Source organism: Rattus norvegicus, chromosome 2, assembly GCF_036323735.1.
Source record: "Rattus norvegicus strain BN/NHsdMcwi chromosome 2, GRCr8, whole genome shotgun sequence".
NCBI classification, from domain to species: Eukaryota; Metazoa; Chordata; class Mammalia; order Rodentia; family Muridae; genus Rattus; species Rattus norvegicus.
The window spans coordinates 60,846,273-60,865,227 of NC_086020.1; the positions used below are offsets into that span (position 1 = coordinate 60,846,273).

General features: G+C 43.2%; 1 protein-coding gene across 6 annotated transcripts in view; it reads left to right on the top strand.

Annotated features, from left to right (window-relative positions):
* Nucleotides 1–15,118: 15,118 nt before the first annotated feature.
* Prlr (prolactin receptor) overlaps nucleotides 15,119–18,955 on the top strand; it is a 190,493-nt gene continuing 186,656 nt past the window's right edge. For 2 of the 6 annotated variants that reach the window (XM_039101746.2, XM_063281314.1), the window contains exon 1: nucleotides 15,119–15,610. The gene's annotated coding sequence lies outside the window, so the exon portion shown is untranslated. 6 annotated transcript variants of the gene reach the window in all.

Genomic DNA, 18,955 nt, shown 5'->3' on the forward strand with positions numbered 1-18,955 from the left:
ATGCGTGTGAACATGCATGCGTGTGTGTGTTGTGTAAGACAGAGAGAGAGAGAGAGAGATGTTGAAGATTAACCTTCCTATTAAGACAGTTAAAAAAAAAGCCTTAGAGATCACTTTTCTAGAATGCACCTTTTCAAACTTTAATGTACATGTGGAATACCTAGAGATCTTATACAAGAAGTCTGAATGAGAAGCTGAGGGTGGATTGGATCCTATATTCCTCATGAGCTCTCCCATGATGGTATTGAAATTGGTCCAAGGGCTACACTTTGGGCTGAAAATGTCACAGTACAATTACTGGAAGACACCAGATACTGGTTCCTGAGTAACAGCCACACTCAGTTCTCCCTCCTGGGGCTTAGGAGACATACCTTCTTATCAGCCAGCAGGCCAGGTCTCTTAGCACTTTCATAATGCATGCTCCCATAGACCAAAGTATTCCCCTTCCCATGCACATAAAGGCGGGTTGGAGTTAGCCTCATTGCTTACCCAGCAGTGTAGACTACCTTAGAAGAAAATAAATGCAGTACAATATTATGTGCCTTATATTTACACATGGTTTATGATTTACCACTTATATTCACAGAGTTGACACATATCAGCTCACGATGATCCTTGGAAGTAGAACAGGTGTACTGTAAACCCATGTGCAATCACAAAAACAACAACAGAAGCAAGTGGGGTCCCTTCAGAATTGGAATGATCAGGAAGGAACAAGAGCTGAGGAGTCTGAGAGCTGAGAACTTCTGGTAGAGTTTTAAGCAGATTGAGTATTAGTAAATTCAAACATGCCATAGGCATGTATAACTGTGTCTCTGAAGTTTAAAAAGGTCACCAAAAGCAAGGATACTTTCATCTAATTCTGTGTGAAGTAGGCACCCCTAAGGGAAAACAGATCTTGATGTAGGAACTGATGCCATCAGAATCAACATGGTGGCATTTGAGGTTGACACAGACTACGCAGATAAAAGGAAGTACACTTGGGGAATCTGTTGAAGGGAAGAAATAAAAATGATGAAAGCAGAAACTAAGATGAGAGTCGAAAAGGAGGGAGCACATTTATGAGCGCTCATCCTCTCCGATAAAAGAAAACATTCAATTGGGGCCTACTTTACAGTTTCAGAGGCTTGGTCCATTATCACCATAGTATGGACCTTGGTGCTGGAGCAGTGACTAAGAGTAATATCCTGATCATTAGAGCAGTGGGCGGGGAAGAGGGGGAAGTGAGGGAGGGAGAGAGAAAGAGAGGGGGCAGAGAAGGGGGTAGGGAGAAAAAGAGAGAAAGGAAGGGCAGAGGAGGGAAGGAGGGAGGGAGGGAGGGACGGAGGGCAGGGAAGAGAGAAGCAGAAAGAGGGAGGGAGAGAAAGAGGGAGGGGAAAGGGGGAGGGGGAGAGAGAGAATTCAAAACCTGCCCCAAATGATACACTCCCTCTAACAAGACCACACTTCCTAATCATTCTAATCCTTTCAGCTTTCAATTAGCTCAACTCCCTGGTGACTGAGCAATCAAATATATGAGCCTGTGTGGGACAGGTATTCTCTTTTTTTTTTTTTTTCATTTCAATGGGTTTCTTCTTTTTTTTTTTATTATTAACTTGAGTATTTCTTTTTTTTTTCTGCTTTTTTTTTTTTAATTAACTTGAGTATTTCTTATATACATTTCGAGTGTTATTCCCTTTCCCGGTTTCCGGGCAAACATCCCCCTCCCCCCTCCCCTTCCTTATGGGTGTTCCCCTCCCAACCCTCCCCCCATTGCCGCCCTCCCCCCATAGACTAGTTCACTGGGGGTTCAGTCTTAGCAGGACCCAGGGCTTCCCCTTCCACTGGTGCTCTTACTAGGATATTCATTGCTACCTATGGGGTCAGAGTCCAGGGTCAGTCCATGTATAGTCTTTAGGTAGTGGCTTAGTCCCTGGAAGCTCTGATTGCTTGGCATTGTTGTACATATGGGGTCTCGAGCCCCTTCAAGCTCTTCCAGTTCTTTCTCTGATTCCTTCAATAGGGGACCTATTCTCAGTTCAGTGGTTTGCTGCTGGCATTCGCCTCTATATTTGCTGTATTCTGGCTGTGTCTCTCAGGAGCGATCTACATCCGGCTCCTGTCGGTCTGCACTTCTTTGCTTCATCCATCTTGTCTAATTGGATGGCTGTATATGTATAGGCCACATGTGGGCAGGCTCTGAATGGGTGTTCCTTCTGTGTCTGTTTTAATCTTTGCCTCTCTATTCCCTGCCAAGGGTATTCTTGTTCCCCTTTTAAAGAAGGAGTGAAGCATTCACATTTTGATCATCCGTCTTGAGTTTCATTTGTTCTAGGCATCTAGGGTAATTCAAGCATTTGGGCTAATAGCCACTTATCAATGAGTGCATACCATGTGTGTCTTTCTGTGATTGGGTTAGCTCACTCAGGATGATATTTTCCAGTTCCAACCATTTGCCTACGAATTTCATAAAGTCGTTGTTTTTGATAGCTGAGTAATATTCCATTGTGTAGATGTACCACATTTTCTGTATCCATTCCTCTGTTGAAGGGCATCTGGGTTCTTTCCAGCTTCTGGCTATTATAAATAAGGCTGCGATGAACATAGTGGAGCACGTGTCTTTTTTATATATTGGGGCATCTTTTGGGTATATGCCCAAGAGAGGTATAGCTGGATCCTCAGGCAGTTCAATGTCCAATTTTCTGAGGATCCTCCAGACTGATTTCCAGAATGGTTTTACCAGTCTGAAATCCCACCAACAATGGAGGAGTGTTCCTCTTTCTCCACATCCTCGCCAGCATCTGTTGTCTCCTGAGTTTTTGATCTTAGCCATTCTCACTGGTGTGAGGTGAAATCTCAGGGTTGTTTTGATTTGCATTTCCCTTATGACTAAAGATGTTGAACATTTCTTTAGGTGTTTCTCAGCCATTCGGCATTCCTCAGCTGTGAATTCTTTGTTTAGCTCTGAACCCCATTTTTTAATAGGGTTATTTGTCTCCCTGCAGTCTAACTTCTTGAGTTCTTTGTATATTTTGGATATAAGGCCTCTATCTGTTGTAGGATTGGTAAAGATCTTTTCCCAATCTGTTGGTTGCCGTTTTGTCCTAACCACAGTGTCCTTTGCCTTACAGAAGCTTTGCAGTTTTATGAGATCCCATTTGTCGATTCTTGATCTTAGAGCATAAGCCATTGGTGTTTTGTTTAGGTAATTTTTTCCAGTGCCCATGTTTTCGAGATGCTGTCTTAGTTTTTTTTCTATTAGTTTGAGTGTATCTGGTTTGATGTGGAGGTCCTTGATCCACTTGGACTTAAGCTTTGTACAGGGTGATAAGCATGGATCGATCTGCATTCTTCTACATGTTGACCTCCAGTTGAACCAGCACCATTTGCTGAAAATGCTATCTTTTTTCCATTGGATGGTTTTGGCTCCTTTGTCAAAAATCAAGTGCCCATAGGTGTGTGGGTTCATTTCTGGATCTTCAATTCTATTCCATTGGTCTATCTGTCAGTGTCTGTACCAATACCATACAGTTTTTATCACTATTGCTCTGTAATACTGCTTGAGTTCAGGGATAGTGATTCCCCCTGACGTCCTTTTATTGTTGAGGATAGTTTTAGCTCTCCTGGGTTTTTTGTTATTCCAGATGAATTTGCAAATTTTTCTGTCTAACTCTTTGAAGAATTGGATTGGTGTTTTGATGGGGATTGCATTGAATCTGTAGATCGCTTTTGGTAAAATGGCCATTTTTACTATATTAATCCTGCCAATCCATGAGCATGGGAGATCTTTCCATCTTCTGAGGACTTCTTCAATTTCTTTCTTCAGAGTCTTGAAGTTCTTATTGTACAGATCTTTTACTTACTTGGTTAAAGTCACACCGAGGTACTTTATATTATTTGGGTCTATTATGAAGGGTGTCGTTTCCCTAATTTCTTTCTCGGCTTGTTTCTCTTTTGTGTAGAGGAAGGCTACTGATTTATTTGAGTTAATTTTATACCCAGCCACTTTGCTGAAGTTGTTTATCAGCTTTAGTAGTTCTCTGGTGGAACTTTTGGGATCACTTAAATGTACTATCATATCATCTTCAAATAGTGATATTTTGACCTCTTCTTTTCTGACCTGTATCCCCTTGACCTCCTTTTGTTGTCTGATTGCTCTGGCTAGAACTTCAAGAACTATATTGAATAAGTAGGGAGAGAGTGGGCAGCCTTGTCTAGTCCCTGATTTTAGTGGGATTGCTTCAAGTTTCTCTCCATTTAGTTTAATGTTAGCAACTGGTTTGCTGTATATGGCTTTTACTATGTTTAGGTATGGGCCTTGAATTCCTATTCTTTCCAGGACTTTTATCATGAAGGGGTGTTGAATTTTGTCAAATGCTTTCTCAGCATCTAATGAAATGATCATGTGGTTTTGTTCTTTCAGTTTGTTTATATAATGGATCACGTTGATGATTTTCCGTATATTAAACCATCCCTGCATGCCTGGGATGAAGCCTACTTGGTCATGGTGGATGATTGTTTTGATGTGCTCTTGAATTCGGTTTGCCAGAATTTTATTGAGTATTTTTGCGTCGATATTCATAAGGGAAATTGGTCTGAAGTTCTCTTTCTTTGTTGGGTCTTTATGTGGTTTAGGTATAAGAGTAATTGTGGCTTCATAGAAGAAATTCGGTAGTGCTCCATCTGTTTCAATTTTGTGGAATAGTTTGGATAATATTGGTATGAAGTCTTCTATGAAGGTCTGATAGAATTCTGCACTAAACCCGTCTGGACCTGGGCTCTTTTTGGTTGGGAGACCTCTAATGACTGCTTCTATTTCCTTAGGAGTTATGGGGTTGTTTAACTGGTTTATCTGTTCCTGATTTAACTTCGTTACCTGGTATCTGTCTAGGAAATTGTCCATTTCCTGCAGATTTTCAAGTTTTGTTGAATATACGCTTTTATAGTAAGATCAGATGATTTTTTGAATTTCCTCTGAATCTGTAGTTATGTCTCCCTTTTCATTTCTGATTTTGTTAATTTGGACACACTCTCTGGGTCCTCTCATTAGTCTGGCTAAGGGTTTATCAATCCTGTTGATTTTCTCAAAGAACCAATTTTTGGTTCTGTTGATTCTTTCTATGGTCCTTTTTGTTTCTACTTGTTTAATTTCAGCTCTGAGTTTGATTATTTCCTGCCTTCTACTCCTCGGGACAGGTATTTTCATTCAGACAACCATAGTAAGAAGCATGTCGGGAAAATTTGTAAAAAGATAATAGAATCCTCTGGTACAGACCACTGAAATGTAGTAGCTTCATAGTCTCACTAATGTATACTGCATTCAGGGTATATAAATATGCATCTCAAAGTGACAGAGTGGTGTTCAGGGCAGATGTGAGATCATAAAATTTTATTATATAATATATATATATAAATCAATGGAAAAAAACACATTTTTAAGTAAAAAGTGACTGGGTCATTGACCATAAATTCAAAAGAAAATTAACTTTTCAATTTCAATTATATTAAAAATAAATTTGAAATTTTCCTTCGGAAATAAATACAAACATTTTTACAAGTTCTCTGTAAAGAAGAAAGACCAAGGACCCAGAGGCCTCATCCGATGGAATGCATGAACGTGAATATGAAAAATTTTGTCCCGTCTGCCTGTAATCAAAATCAAGAGAAATGTTTGCCATATATTTGGTTAAAGTCTTAATATACTTTACAGGAGACATCAAACAATTGATTATTAAAAAGACAAACACCTTGAAATAAAACTGAATGTAAGATTTAATAGCCGTAGTGAGAAGGCTGTTATAGGAGGCTCTACAACCTCAGGAAAAATAAGCACAAGAAACTTGGAACAGCAAGTCTCGTTTCTCAGATTAGATCTGGTGAGATTAGATCACTGTGGTCCCCTGCTTCCTCGAGACAGGAAGCTTGATAGAAGTAGATAAATCAACAGTTGGTAATGGAATTTGAAAGTACACATGACAATTTTAAATGCCCTAACGCCTTCGTTTTTAAAAGTATGTTTCCTGGTAGGTGAACCGTGCTCCATTGGGTGGCCCCATACCCACAACTATATGACATCATAAACTAGACTTGGTGGATTGTTGAAACAAAAGAGAAAGACATGAAGTTGGGAGGCAGGGGTGGATCTAGGAAGAGCTGGGAGTGAAGAATGTGACCAAAATAAATTGTGCACAAGCAGGAAATTAAAGAATTAACAAATACCTTACGTTTTAAGTGTCATAACTCTATGACCCAGTAATTTCGTATTTAAGGCATTTGCCTACAACATCCCATAAGAGAAATTTCGTAGCCTTTCTAATTTTAATAACCATTACCCTTGTTCAAATTCTGACATATCTAAATGTCTGGCATATACAAAGATAATTATAAAAAGCACTCTAAGCAATGAAAAAAGTTGAATTAACCAAACAATGTAACAAGAGAAGAATGGGAGAAGTAAATGAAAAGTTAGAGAGCTACTAAAAACACTGGAGTAAGAGCAGAGAGATGAGTCAGTGGTTAGAGCACACGCTGCCCTTGTAGAGGACCTGGGTTGTGTCCACAGAACCCATGTACTGCTCATGACCATCTGTAACTCCAATTTCAGTGGATCCAGCACCCTCTCCTGGCCTCTTCGGGTACCAGGCACACACAGTGTGCATTCACACATGTAGGCAAAACACTGGTGTACACACACTGAAATGAAAGCAGTCATGGAGCTTGCAAGTTAACTGCAAGAAACACCCTCAGCCAGATGATTGTGTTGTGCTTTGAAAGAGCTATGGAGAGGGGACTGCAGCTCAGTGGTAGATGGCTTGCCCAGCATTCGTTTACCCTTAGTTCAATCCCCAGGACTGTCACACTTTTATTAATTGTTTTAGGATTAGAGTATAATTTCTTCATTTCCCCCTTCCCTTTGTCCCCAAAACCCTCCCACACCCTCCTTGTTCTCAGTCTTGCTCATGGCCTCTTACTTCACTGCATGTTGTTACATACGGACATGAATATTCCTGAATACATAAACGCAACCTGCTCTGTCTGTTTAATGTTATGTGTATGTGTGTTTTGGGGACTGTTCCTTTGGCATTGGATAACCAGTTGGTATACTCTTCTCTGGGGAAGATTATTTCTCCCACTCTCAGCATTCTTGAGTTGCCTGTAGCTTACTGTGTATAGCTGAGGCCTTTCAGGGTCCCCCATCCAATCCTGTACATGCTAACATGTCTATTTCTAATCTTGCTCAGCTCATGTTTAGGCAGTCATGTTGGTTAGACATCACTAAAAGACAAAATCTCTCAGCATGATTCCTACACACTGAGGCCTCCTGGGCTTTCTGCTGTTGCCATTGCCCTTGTCACTGAAAGAGACCTTGCCAGGAACAGAGACAATTACAGTAAACCACAACCAATCAAATGGAGAGCTGTGGAATACAGTCTTTTTTCTTTTTTGAAATTTTTATTAGATATATTTCTTTACTTACATTGCAAACATTATTCCGGTTTCCGGTTTCCGGTTTCCTGTCCATAAGCCCCCATTCCCTCTCCTCCCCCTCCCCCATATACATAATCCCCCTATACATCGCCCTTACTGTCCCCCCCCCCATATTCCCCTGCACTGGGGGTCAAACCTTGGCAGAACCAAGGGCTTTCCCTTCCCCTGGTGCCCCAACAAGGCTATTCTCTGCTACATATGCAGTTGGAGCCCTGGGTCAGTCCATGTATAGTCTCTCAGTAGTGATTTCCACCCTGGAAGCTCTGAATGGTTGGCATTGTTGTTTTTATGGGGTTGCAAGCTCCTTCAACTCTTTCAATATTTCTTCTAATTCACCTCAAGGGGGTCCTATTCTCAGTTTGGTGGTTTGCTGCTAGCATTGACCTCTGTATTGAACAAGTTCTGGATGTGTCTCTCAGGAGAGATCTATATCCCTTTCTATGTCCCTTTCAGCATGCATTTTCTAGTTTCATCAACCTTATCTAGTTTTGGTGGCTATATATATGTGGGTCACATGTGGGTCAGGCTCCGAATGGCCATTCCTTGACTCGCTGATCTAAATTTTGCTTCCATATACCCTCCTATGGATATTTTTCCCCTTTTAAGAAGGAGTGGGAATATCCACATTTTGGTCATCCTTCTTCTTGAGCTTCCTGTGGTCTCTGGATTGTCTATGGGTAATTCGAGCTTTTTGACTAATATCCATTTATCAATGAGTGCATACCAAGTGTGTTTTTCTGTGATTGAGTAACCTCACTCAGGATGATATTTTCTAGTTCATTCCATTTGCCTATGAATTTCATGACATCATCGTTTGTGATAGCTGAGTAGTACTCCATTATGTAGATGTACCACATTTTTTGAATCCATTACTTGGTTGAAGGGCATTTGGGTTCTTTCCAGCTTCTGGCTATTATAAATAAGGCTGCTATGAACATAGTGGAGCATGTGTCTTTGTTGTATGTTGGAGCATCTTTTTGGTATATCCACAAGAGAGGTATAGCTGGGTCCTCAGGTAATGCAATGTCCAATTTTCTGAGGAACCTCCAGACTGATTTCCAGAATGGTTGTACCAGTTTGCAATCCCAAGAACAATGGAGGAGTGCTCCTCTTTCTCCACATCCTCACCAGCATCTGCTGTCACCTGAGTTTTTTATCTTAGCCATTCTGACTGGTGTGAGGTGAAATCTCAGGGTTGTTTTGGTTTGCATTTCCCTGATGACTAAGGATGTTGAATATTTCTTTAGGTGCTTTTTGGCCATTCAATATTCCTCAGCTGTGAATTCTTTGTTTAACTCTGTGCCCCATTTTTTAGTAGGGTTATTTGGCTCTCTGGAATCTAACTTCTTGAGTTTTTGTATATTTTGGATATTAGCCCTCTATCAGATGTAGGATTAATAAAGATCTTTTCCCAATCTGTTGGTTGCCGTTTTGTCCTAATGACAGTATCTTTTACTTTACAAAAGCTTTGCAGTTTTATGCGGTCCCATTTGTCAATTCTTGATCTTAGAATATGAACCAGGGGTATTTTGTTCAGGAAATTTTCCCCAATACCCACATGTTCTAGGCTCTTCCCCACTTTTTCTTCTATTAGTTTGGGTGTATTTGGTATGATGTGGAGCTCCTTGATCCACTTGGACTTAAGCTTTGTGCATGGTGATAAGCATGGATCGATCTGCATTCTTCTACATGTTGACCTCCAGTTGAACCAGCACCATTTGTTGAAAATGCTATCTTTCTTCCACTGGATGGTTTTGGCTCCTTTGTCAAAGATCAAGTGGCTATAGGTGTGTGGGTTCATTTGTGTGTCTTTGATTCTGTTCCACTGATCTATCTGCCTGTCTCTGTAGCAATACCATACAGTTTTTATGACTATTGCTCTGCAATACTGCTTGAAGTCAGGGATGGTGATTCCCCCAGAAGTGTTTTATTGTTGAATATAATTTTCGCTATCCTGGGTTTTTTGTTATTCCAAATGAATTTGCTAATTGCTCTTTCTATCTCTATGAAGAATTGAGTAGGAATTTTGATGGGGATTGCATTGAATCTGTAGATTGCTTTTGGCAAAATGGCCATCTTTACTATATTAATCCTGCCAATCCATGAGCATGGAAGATCTTTCCATCTTCTGAGATCTTCCTCAATTTCTTTCTTCAGAGATTTGAAGTTCTTGTCATACAGATCTTTCACTTGCTTGGTTAAAGTCACACCAAGAAATTTTATATTATTTGGGACTTTTGAGAAGGGTGTCATTTCCTTAATTTCTTGCTCAGCCTGTTTATCCTTTGAGTAGAGGAAGGCTACTGATTTGCTTGAGTTAACTTTATACCCCAACACTTTGCTGAAGTGGTTCATCGGCTTAAGTAGTTCTCTGGTGGAATTTTTGGGGTCACTTAAGTAAACTATCATATCATCTGCAAATATATGCAAGAATTTGATATAACAAGGCAGGTTGATATCCATGGGAGGCCTCCCCTTCTCTGAGGAAAAAGTAGGTAAAGGATAGGGGGATAGCAGAGGGGAGAAGGAGGGACTGGGAAGAGAGAAAGAAGGGGAAGCTGTGATCTGGATGTGAAGTTAGTAAATAAATTAATTTTCAAGCACTAAAGAAGGGTAATCTCTAGGGAGTCCCAGAGACCTGGGATTGGGGAAGTTCCCAGGAGTCAGTGAGAGTAAACTTAGCCAAGATGCCTAACAGTGGGGATATGGAACCTGAAAAGGCCACCTCCTGTAGCAAGACAGAACCTCCAGTGGAAGAATAAGAACACCAACCCATCCACAAAACTATCAACCTAAAACTTGTCCTGTCTAAAAGAAATGAGGGAACAAAGATGGAGCAGAGACTGAAGGAATGGTCAATCAATAACTGGCCTGAGTTGAGACCCATCTCCATGGTTAAGAAATAATCCCTGACGCTATTAATGATACGGTTACAGAAAGGAGCCTAACCAAAGGAAACTGTCATTAGGACAAAATGACTACTAACAGATTGGGAAAAGATCTTTACCAATACTACAACTGATAGAGGGTTAATATCCAAAATATACAAAGAACTCATGAAGGTAGACTCCAGAGAGATAAATAATCCTATTAAAAATGGGGCACAGAGTTAAACAAAGAATTCTCAGCTGAGGAATATCAAATGGCTAAGAAGCACCTAAAGACATGTTCAACATCCTTAGTCATCAGGGAAATATAAACCAAAACAACCCTGAGATTTCACCTCACACCAGTGAGAATGGCTAAGAAAAAAAAACTCAGGTGACAGCAGATGCTGGTGAGGATGTGGAGAAAGAGAAACACTCCTCCATTGATGGTGGGATTGCAGACTGGTACAACCATTCTGGAAATCAGTCTGGAGGTTCCTCGGAAAACTGGACATTGAACTACCTGAGGACCCAGCTATACCTCTCCTGGGCATATATCCAAATGATGCTCCAACATACAACAAAGACACAAACATGCTCCACTATGTTCATAGCAGCCTTATTTATAACAGCCAGAAGCTGGAAAGATCCCAGATGCCCTTCAACAGAGGAATGGATACAGAAAATGTAGTACATCTACAACACAGTGGAGTACTACTCAGCTATCACAAACAATGACTTCATGAAATTCATAGGCAAATGGAATGAACTAGAAAATATCATCCTGAGTGAGGTAACCCAATTACTAAAAACACACATGATATGCACTCATTAATAAGTGGATATTAGCCCAAATGCTCTAATTACCCAAGATGCAATGAACAGACCACATGAAACTCAAGAAGAATGTCCAAAATGTGGATGCTTCACTCCTTCTTTAAACGGGGAATGAAAATATCCATAGGAGGAGATAGAGAGGCAAAGTTTAGAGCAGAGACTGAAAGAACGGACATTCAGAGCCTGCCCCACATGTGGCCCATACATATATAGCCACCAAAACTAGATAAGATGGATGAAGCTAAGAAGTGCAGGCCGACAGGAACTGGATATAGATCTCTCCTGAGAGACACAGCCAGAACTTGTCAAATACAGAGGCGAATGCCAGCAGCAAACCACTGAACTGAAAACGGGACCTCCATTGGAGGAATTAGAGGAAGGACTGAATTGGAGGAATTATTGGAAGGACTGAAAGAGCTGAAGGGGCTTGCAACTCCATAAGAACAACAATGCCAACCAACCAGAGCTTCCAGGGACTAAACCACTACCCAAAGACTATACATGGACTGACCCAGGGCTCCAACTGCATAGGTAGCAGTGAACAGTCTTGTTGGGGCACCAGTGGAAGGGGAAGCCCTTGGTCCTGCCAAGGTTGGACCCCCAGTGTAGGGAATTGGTGGGGGGGCCAGTAATCGGGGGTGGATGGGGAAGGGAACACCCATATAGAAGGGGAGTGGGAGGCGTTAGGGGGCTGATGGACAGGAAACCTGGAAAGAGAATAACATTTGAAATGTAATAAGAAATACCCAATTTAATAAAAATGGAAGGAAGGAAAAAAAAAGAAAGGAGCCTAACATATCTGTTCTCTGAGAGGCTCCACCCAACAGTTGACTGAAACAGACATAGATACCCACAGCCAAAATTGGTCAGAAACTCTTATGGAAGAGGTGAAGGAAGGAATGAAGGTCCTGAACAGAATAGGACCTCCACAAGAAAGCAGTCAACTAACCTGGACCCCTGAGAGCTCCTAAAGACTAAGCCACCAAGAAAACAGCATAGATAGCGGATGGAGGCCACCGCTACGTATGTGGTAGATGTGTAGCTTGAACTTCATTTGGGTACCTAACAACTAAAGTGGGGACTGTCCCTACAGCTGTACTCTGATTGTGGAATCTGTTTCCCAACAGGGTTGCCTGGTCTGGCCTCAGTGGGAGAAGATGTGCCTAATCCTGCAGAGACTTGACGTGTCAGGGTGGGTGGATACCCAGCGTAAGGGCCACCCTTTCAAAGGAGGAGGAGGGGTAGAGGGGCAATAAGTAAGTAGTTTCAGAAAACTGATGAAAAATATATGCACGTGCCAATAGATGAGTAACTGTGGACATTTAAAAAAAGACAGGTATGTGTTCATGTCTCAGTGATGGGTTCCTCTGGAGATGGGACTAGGAAAAGAGAAAGAGGGTGTGTGATTTGGAAGAATTTTTTTCAAAACTTTACAAATATAGATATAATTTCGGTGCGTTAACAGTATCAGGATTGTGTATGATTTTCTTTTTACTATTGTGATATTTCTAGCATATCCTATTGTATTAAAGAAAGGAACGCCATCTCTAATTGGGAGAAGTGAAGGGCCTCCAAGGAGAAAAGTGTCCCCCCTGTATAAGGAGGAAGAGAAAGAAGAGGGGCTGTGCCAGAGACATGGGAATAGCAGTGAGACGGGGGAATTGGAGAGATGCAGGATCCTAGAAGGTAATCAAGGAGAGCTCACAGAGAAGGCCTGCAGGAAACAGAGAGCTGGGAAATAGCCAAGGTAACCCTGGTGGGAATGCAGCTCATAGGTAGCCAGAAGAGAAAGAATGAAATAGTGGCCTAAACAGTTCGGCTGATGGTTTGGGTAGGAATAGGAAAGTCACCCTAAACCTCTCGGATTAGAAGTTTTATCACCAGGCAAGCAGGCACTGTTATTTGGCTCCTCCTTGGGTGTTGCTGGTCTGCAGCCAAGGCTAGAAATCACTGAGTGAAAAAAAAAGTGAGTCAAGAAGGCATGTGAATGTGGGGTGCTTTCCTAAGTTTGACAAATTAGATTGTAAAATATCAAAGTGTCAGGAAAGATGTAAGAAAGCAGTGGAAGGAAACTCATGACTTAGGAAAGAGGAAGGCAAAACAAAACAAACAAGCAAGGAAACAAATCCCCTAAGACTATAAGGTTTTCATTATCGTGGCTGGCACTTGACGCACTCCGCCCAGGCATTACCACTCTTCCTCTACTGAGCCTGGTACACTAAGTGACACTCACTCAGGTCAAATGAGTAGCGATCTCCAAACCACTGCCAGTGTGTCACCTTAAACTGTGGAGTGAGGTCTTGAAGGCAGTGAGCAGATGCAGAGTCCAAGACACAGCTGGATGAGTCAGCTAGACGGAAAGGAGGAATCTACACGCTATGGCAGATGCAGATCTGAGCCGAAAGAGAACGCAAGGAGATGGGTGGATGGTGGCAGTGTGCGCAGATGGAGAGAGTCGCAATATAGCTGTGGAGCAAAGGGAAGCTGGGCTCACAGATGACTTCCTTCAGCATGTTAGTAACACGTGGGAGAGCACAAGGACATTCACCAGTGGGAACGCCTGTGACTTAGGAAAGCAGAAAGTCTTGACTGGATAACATGTGGATTAGTCATTTAACCTGTGCTGTAGCCTACTTCTGCTGTGCGGCTGGAGCACAGACGTGTAGGAACCACAAGGAAAACTAACAGCTTCGCATCACCAGAGGTGATCCTCTTTTCATTAGCTGTTAAAAGAGAATGGTTACTCAACTGAGTGACCCCCAGCCTTACAAAGGTCACACAGAAACACAATCACCAACTTCTGGTGGCTTGAGACGGTTTTCACATTTGAATATATGATGACGTACCTACCACAAGCATCCCATTAAGTTTTGGGTTAGCTAATTTCCCCCCAAATTCAGGCAAATATAAAAGTTCTGAGCACATCTGATAGCAAGACAAGGCTAGACTACGATGTTCAACGGTGCTTGGCCACTAAGCATGCCTGCTTTCTGCCAGTGGAGAGGATACGTGTTAGTTTGAAAATGAACAGGCATTATACACTCTCGAAGATAATTGTGACCAACGGTGCACCTCAGTCATCAGAAGTCTGCACAGCCTGTGCACGGCAGAAAACCAGCTGTAGACCATGGTTTCATGTGCAGGACACGTTATCTAGTAGCTCACATTAAGCCCATGCAGGTGCCTCTTCTAATGCACGAGGATTGCCCAACCCGTCAGGAAACTTTCAGTAGCTTCCTGAAGTGTGACAGAAGGCCACTGATGAATGTGATTTGCCGGTTATTGTAAAGTGTCAATCAAATCAAAGGAAGAAAGGGCAATGTTTCAATGATTAGGAAAAAAACTCAATAGCTTGTTCAAAATAACGGCCCTTTGACTTACATAATATAACAACGGGACACGGCATTAATCAATGGCATCAAACGTTGCCCACTCACCTATTCATTCTCTCTCTCTCTCTCTCTCTCTCTCTCTCTCTCTCTCTCTCCCTCCCTCCCTCCCTCCCTCCCTCCCTCCCTCCCTCCCAAAAATACAATAAAATAGCATTCAGATGTGCAGCTTATTTGAAGAGATAAATTCTTCATTTGTGAAAAAGCAAAAATCGTGGGTGGATGAGGATGCTGGTGTTTCTGTGCTCTTTTGATGTGGCTGGGCATAAAGCAGAGCCCTGGAAGTTTTGTTGTGTTAAAAAAAGAAAGAAAGCAAGGCGTCCTTTCAGGGTCCCTGCTCATACTTTCTTGACCATTTTCCTCTGACTCCTCCTCCTTCTCAGGGAAGGTGTGATTCAAATCCCTAGAGCCCCCTCAAGTATTGTCAAGCAGCTGCTCCCTGTTGCTTCCTGGGAAATAAGGAAAGAAATTTGACACCGAGCCTCTCTTGGCTGCTGTGAGAAATACCATCTTTGAGGTCACTGGACTTAAAGGGCGTTTTTATTATTGTTTTGTCTATTTACTGGTACAGTCCTGATGGAAGAAGGTTCCTCATCATGCAAAACGAATCTGGAGGGAAATCAGATATTTTCTTGTCCACCTCTTCTCTGCATTCCGATTCCCCCAACTATCTCTGTCACCTTGTAACACTGGCAGGCTCTGGACCTTTTGCACGCTGGAGAAAATTCACTGTTTTGCCTCCAGCAAGGAACATGCATGTTGCAACACTGACTCCTCCTCTAGTGAAGAAAGAGTGAACAAGTGCACCGAGTTGAGCTTCTTCTCAGAGACACGCGGCTGGCGACTGCGGAGCAGAGGCTAAAATCCCCAGACGCCGGGTCTTCTGGGCTGGGCTTTCCCCGCCTTCCTGCTCTGTCTCACTCGCTCCTCTCCTGCGTTCTGGATTTTACACGGGGCTCAGGAAACAGCTTTACCTGTCAGAGACAGAGCTCACGTCCTTTGCAGGAAGTGCACAGCCTCTGGTATGGCAGACTTTTCTCTCCAGCAGAAGTGAGTACCCAGGGCAGACAAGGATACGCTCAGCCAGGGGTGGTGCGGGCGGGCGCTTTCCGGGGTCGTGGGTTCGAGGCCCCGAGTGGGAGCCGAACAGTTGGCTGCAGTCGCGGACAGTTTGGGAAAACGCCAACCAGCAGCCAGAGCCCGCGGGCGCGAGGAAATCCCATCCCGTGCTGAGAGCGTACCTAAAGCCAAACCTTAATGTCCCTCTCCAGAAAAGCTAAATATATGCCAAGGTACTGGCCACCCAACCCAGGTTTAAAACTGCTCTCGGCCGGCGTATTTTAAAATAAACCCTGCAAGCGCGCCCTTGCGATCGAGTTTCGGCGGCGTGATTGTGGGGTTGCAGGTGGTTAGGGTCGGAATGAAAAGCTGGGGAAACAGCGGGGAGGTGGAACGGGCTCAGGCAGGAGACGTGGTGGCAGCCAACTTGGATAGTCTCCTGCCGGCTGCACAGCTGGGTGCCAGGTGAAGGTACAGAGTCACCTGAGCTCCCACCCCCACTCCCTGAGGCAGGCTGAGTGGTGGCTGGGTAGCGCGCAAGGAATTCAAGCCCTACGGTAGAAGCTAGGACACTCCGCTGGAGCAAAGAGCAGGGGATCAGGAAGAAGGAGGATAGACTCCAGGAACCCAGACTGCTGAGGCAGGGAAAGGCAAGGGCTGTAGCTGTGTAGAAAAATATCCTGTTAGTGACCTCTACCTGTGTGGTAGGGAAGCAACCCATGTTTCCTTAATAACAAGCAACTTGGCGTTTTTTGTGATTTAACTTGAAAATCTTTGCAACCTGTTATTAATCTCACGGGAGGGTGGGGTGGGTGGGAGAGTCCTTTAATCTTCATTCATGGAATTGGCTGGAAAAGATTTCCCACCGGGGTGTCTTGACCAATCCTAGCTCTGCCTCCCTTGGCTCTACAATCAGTGTTCACCTACTCCTGGCCTCAGTTTACTCTGCGTACATTTAGGGAAACTAATGGTTCTTGCAGCAAGTGCTTAATGGAATAGAGGTGCTGAATAGAGCAGGAGACCGGAACATTCTGATGTTTTTGCTTGTTTGTTTCTGTGTTTGGATGTGGTTTGTTTGTTTGTTTGCTTCAGTGGCTCTTTCAAAGTAGGGGTCCTTTTGAGAATTGATTGCGAGTCATTTCCCCAGGGTAGAAACTGTACTTAAGGGACAGATGAAGAGTTTTATATGGACACCCTTTGTTGACCGTGTCTGAAATTCCTTGACTTTGAGGATGCTGCATCAAGGCACACTCCACCAAGCTTCTGCTGGTAGCTGTGCTGGGCATGGGAATAACTGGTGGTGTTGGGAAGGTCTGAGGTAACTGCACTCTTGGGAGAGACCGCATGCCTTCCTAGCGGGACCCACACAGAGTGCATCCTCCATGGCCTCATCAGTCTGTGCGCTTCCACGGGACCTCTCCTCTCAACTCTTAATGGCCTACCCTAGAGCAGTGGTTCTAAACCTTTCCGATGCTGAGACCTTTTTAATACAGTTCCCAATGTTGTGGTGACCCCCAGACATAAAATCATTTTCATTGCTGCCTCATAACTGTAATTTTGCTACTGTTATGAATCTTAACACAAATATCTGTGTTTTCCGATGCTCTTAGGTGACTCCTGTGAAAGAGTTGTTTGACCCCACCCCCATCCCCACCCCCAAAGGTTGATCATCACTATTCTGGAGGTTTCTGTCCACAAACAGCTCTGGAAAGCAGACTATTGGGGAGGGAGTCAGTGTCCACATGAACCAATGTCCTTCAGGGCAACTGGCTGGGTGTCAGAGCTCTGGGCCAAGGCTTGGTTGGAGACAAAGCTTGATTTGCTCTCCAAGCACAGTGTAACTAAATACTTTGGGCATATGCATTTTGTACAGAGCATTGAGTCTAGTGCAAAGGTCTAGAGCATTAGTAAGGTTGGAGAACCACTGGCCTATAGGGTCTCACACCTTCCAGTAACTGGAATCTTCTGCTAACAGTACAGAGGGTGCCTAGCAGAAAGCAGGAGGCATTGCAGCCTGAGAGGCTGCGCTTCAAATTGTAGCTACAATTCAGCAAGTACTAGAGTTCTCTGAGCCTCTCTTTTCCTGGCTACAATATGGGGAATAATTCTGTTTTTTCGAGTGTGGTTGTTGAGTAACTACATCATGCCTGACCCGTGTTCGGTGATCAACTGTTCTCATTAATGTTAATGTGACATTGCAAGCGCCCACTGGTCTCATGGCTTTTAGAGCAGCTCACTGTCTGCCCGATGGGGCTTACATTACCAGGAGACCGAGTGGCACCAGCTCATTAGTCTCTAAGATGAGAGAGAGGGGTTCAGAACTCAGGGTCAAGTTTACTCTCTGAACTTAGATATGGCAAGCAGAGCTCTGTGTACTGGCAACAAGTAAAACACTTCCAGATTGGCATGGATTCTCAGAGCCTTTCTTCCTTGTCCTTTTTGGCCTATGATTTTGAATACAAAATAACCATCTTTGTCTATATCTACAAAAAGTTGAATATGAAACCAATTGGATATAAGTCCCCTAGATCTATCCCCAAATGCACAGAGACTACAAGTGTCTCTGTGGGGATAAATGGCTCGACTGCTGTTTCATTGCTTGGCACAAGTTAAGATTTTAACTCCACTTAGAGTCTGCCCCCACCTGTCAGGTTCAAGGAGAAGACACTATCGAATCTTAAAAAGAAGGAAATAGCTTATGTGTAAACCTCGATGTTCCGCGTGTTCTTCAGAGCGCTTGTGTGCAAAAGACGATAATATTGATACCCACTACAGTGTGTCAAACACTTCCATACAGAGCCTCGGACTGTTCTCACGGAAACACTAAAGGTATGAGCTACGTGTAAAGATTTATAGGAAAATGCAAGCATTTACTTAATCAACCCAGCCCGCACAGTTTGGTGGGAGCCCTGGTCTGTCTGACTTTGAAATCCATTTTATTTCCCGTTATCCATTGCAGCCAACCTTCCCAATATCAGAGCATTGCGTCATGTCAACTGGACTTGGATTGTTCTCAAGGGCAGGGACAACCACATGTGGTGGATGGTTTTACTTGACATGAACACACACTACACTTGTGGTACATATTCACAGCAGCAAACCACTTGTGGGTGGTAATTTTCCTGTCTCTTCCCAAGCTCCACTGGTAAATTCCAGAGAGGTGATAATCAGTATCAGGAGATGACGCTGAGGTTGGCTGGCTGTCACTCACTTCCTGGGCCGTTCTTTCAAGTTCAAAGAACTCCGAAACTTTTATTTTCTACTAGCATTTGGGTCAAGACACTATTTACATTTGCTTCTTGTGTTAAAGATTCATTCATTCAGTCATTCATTCAG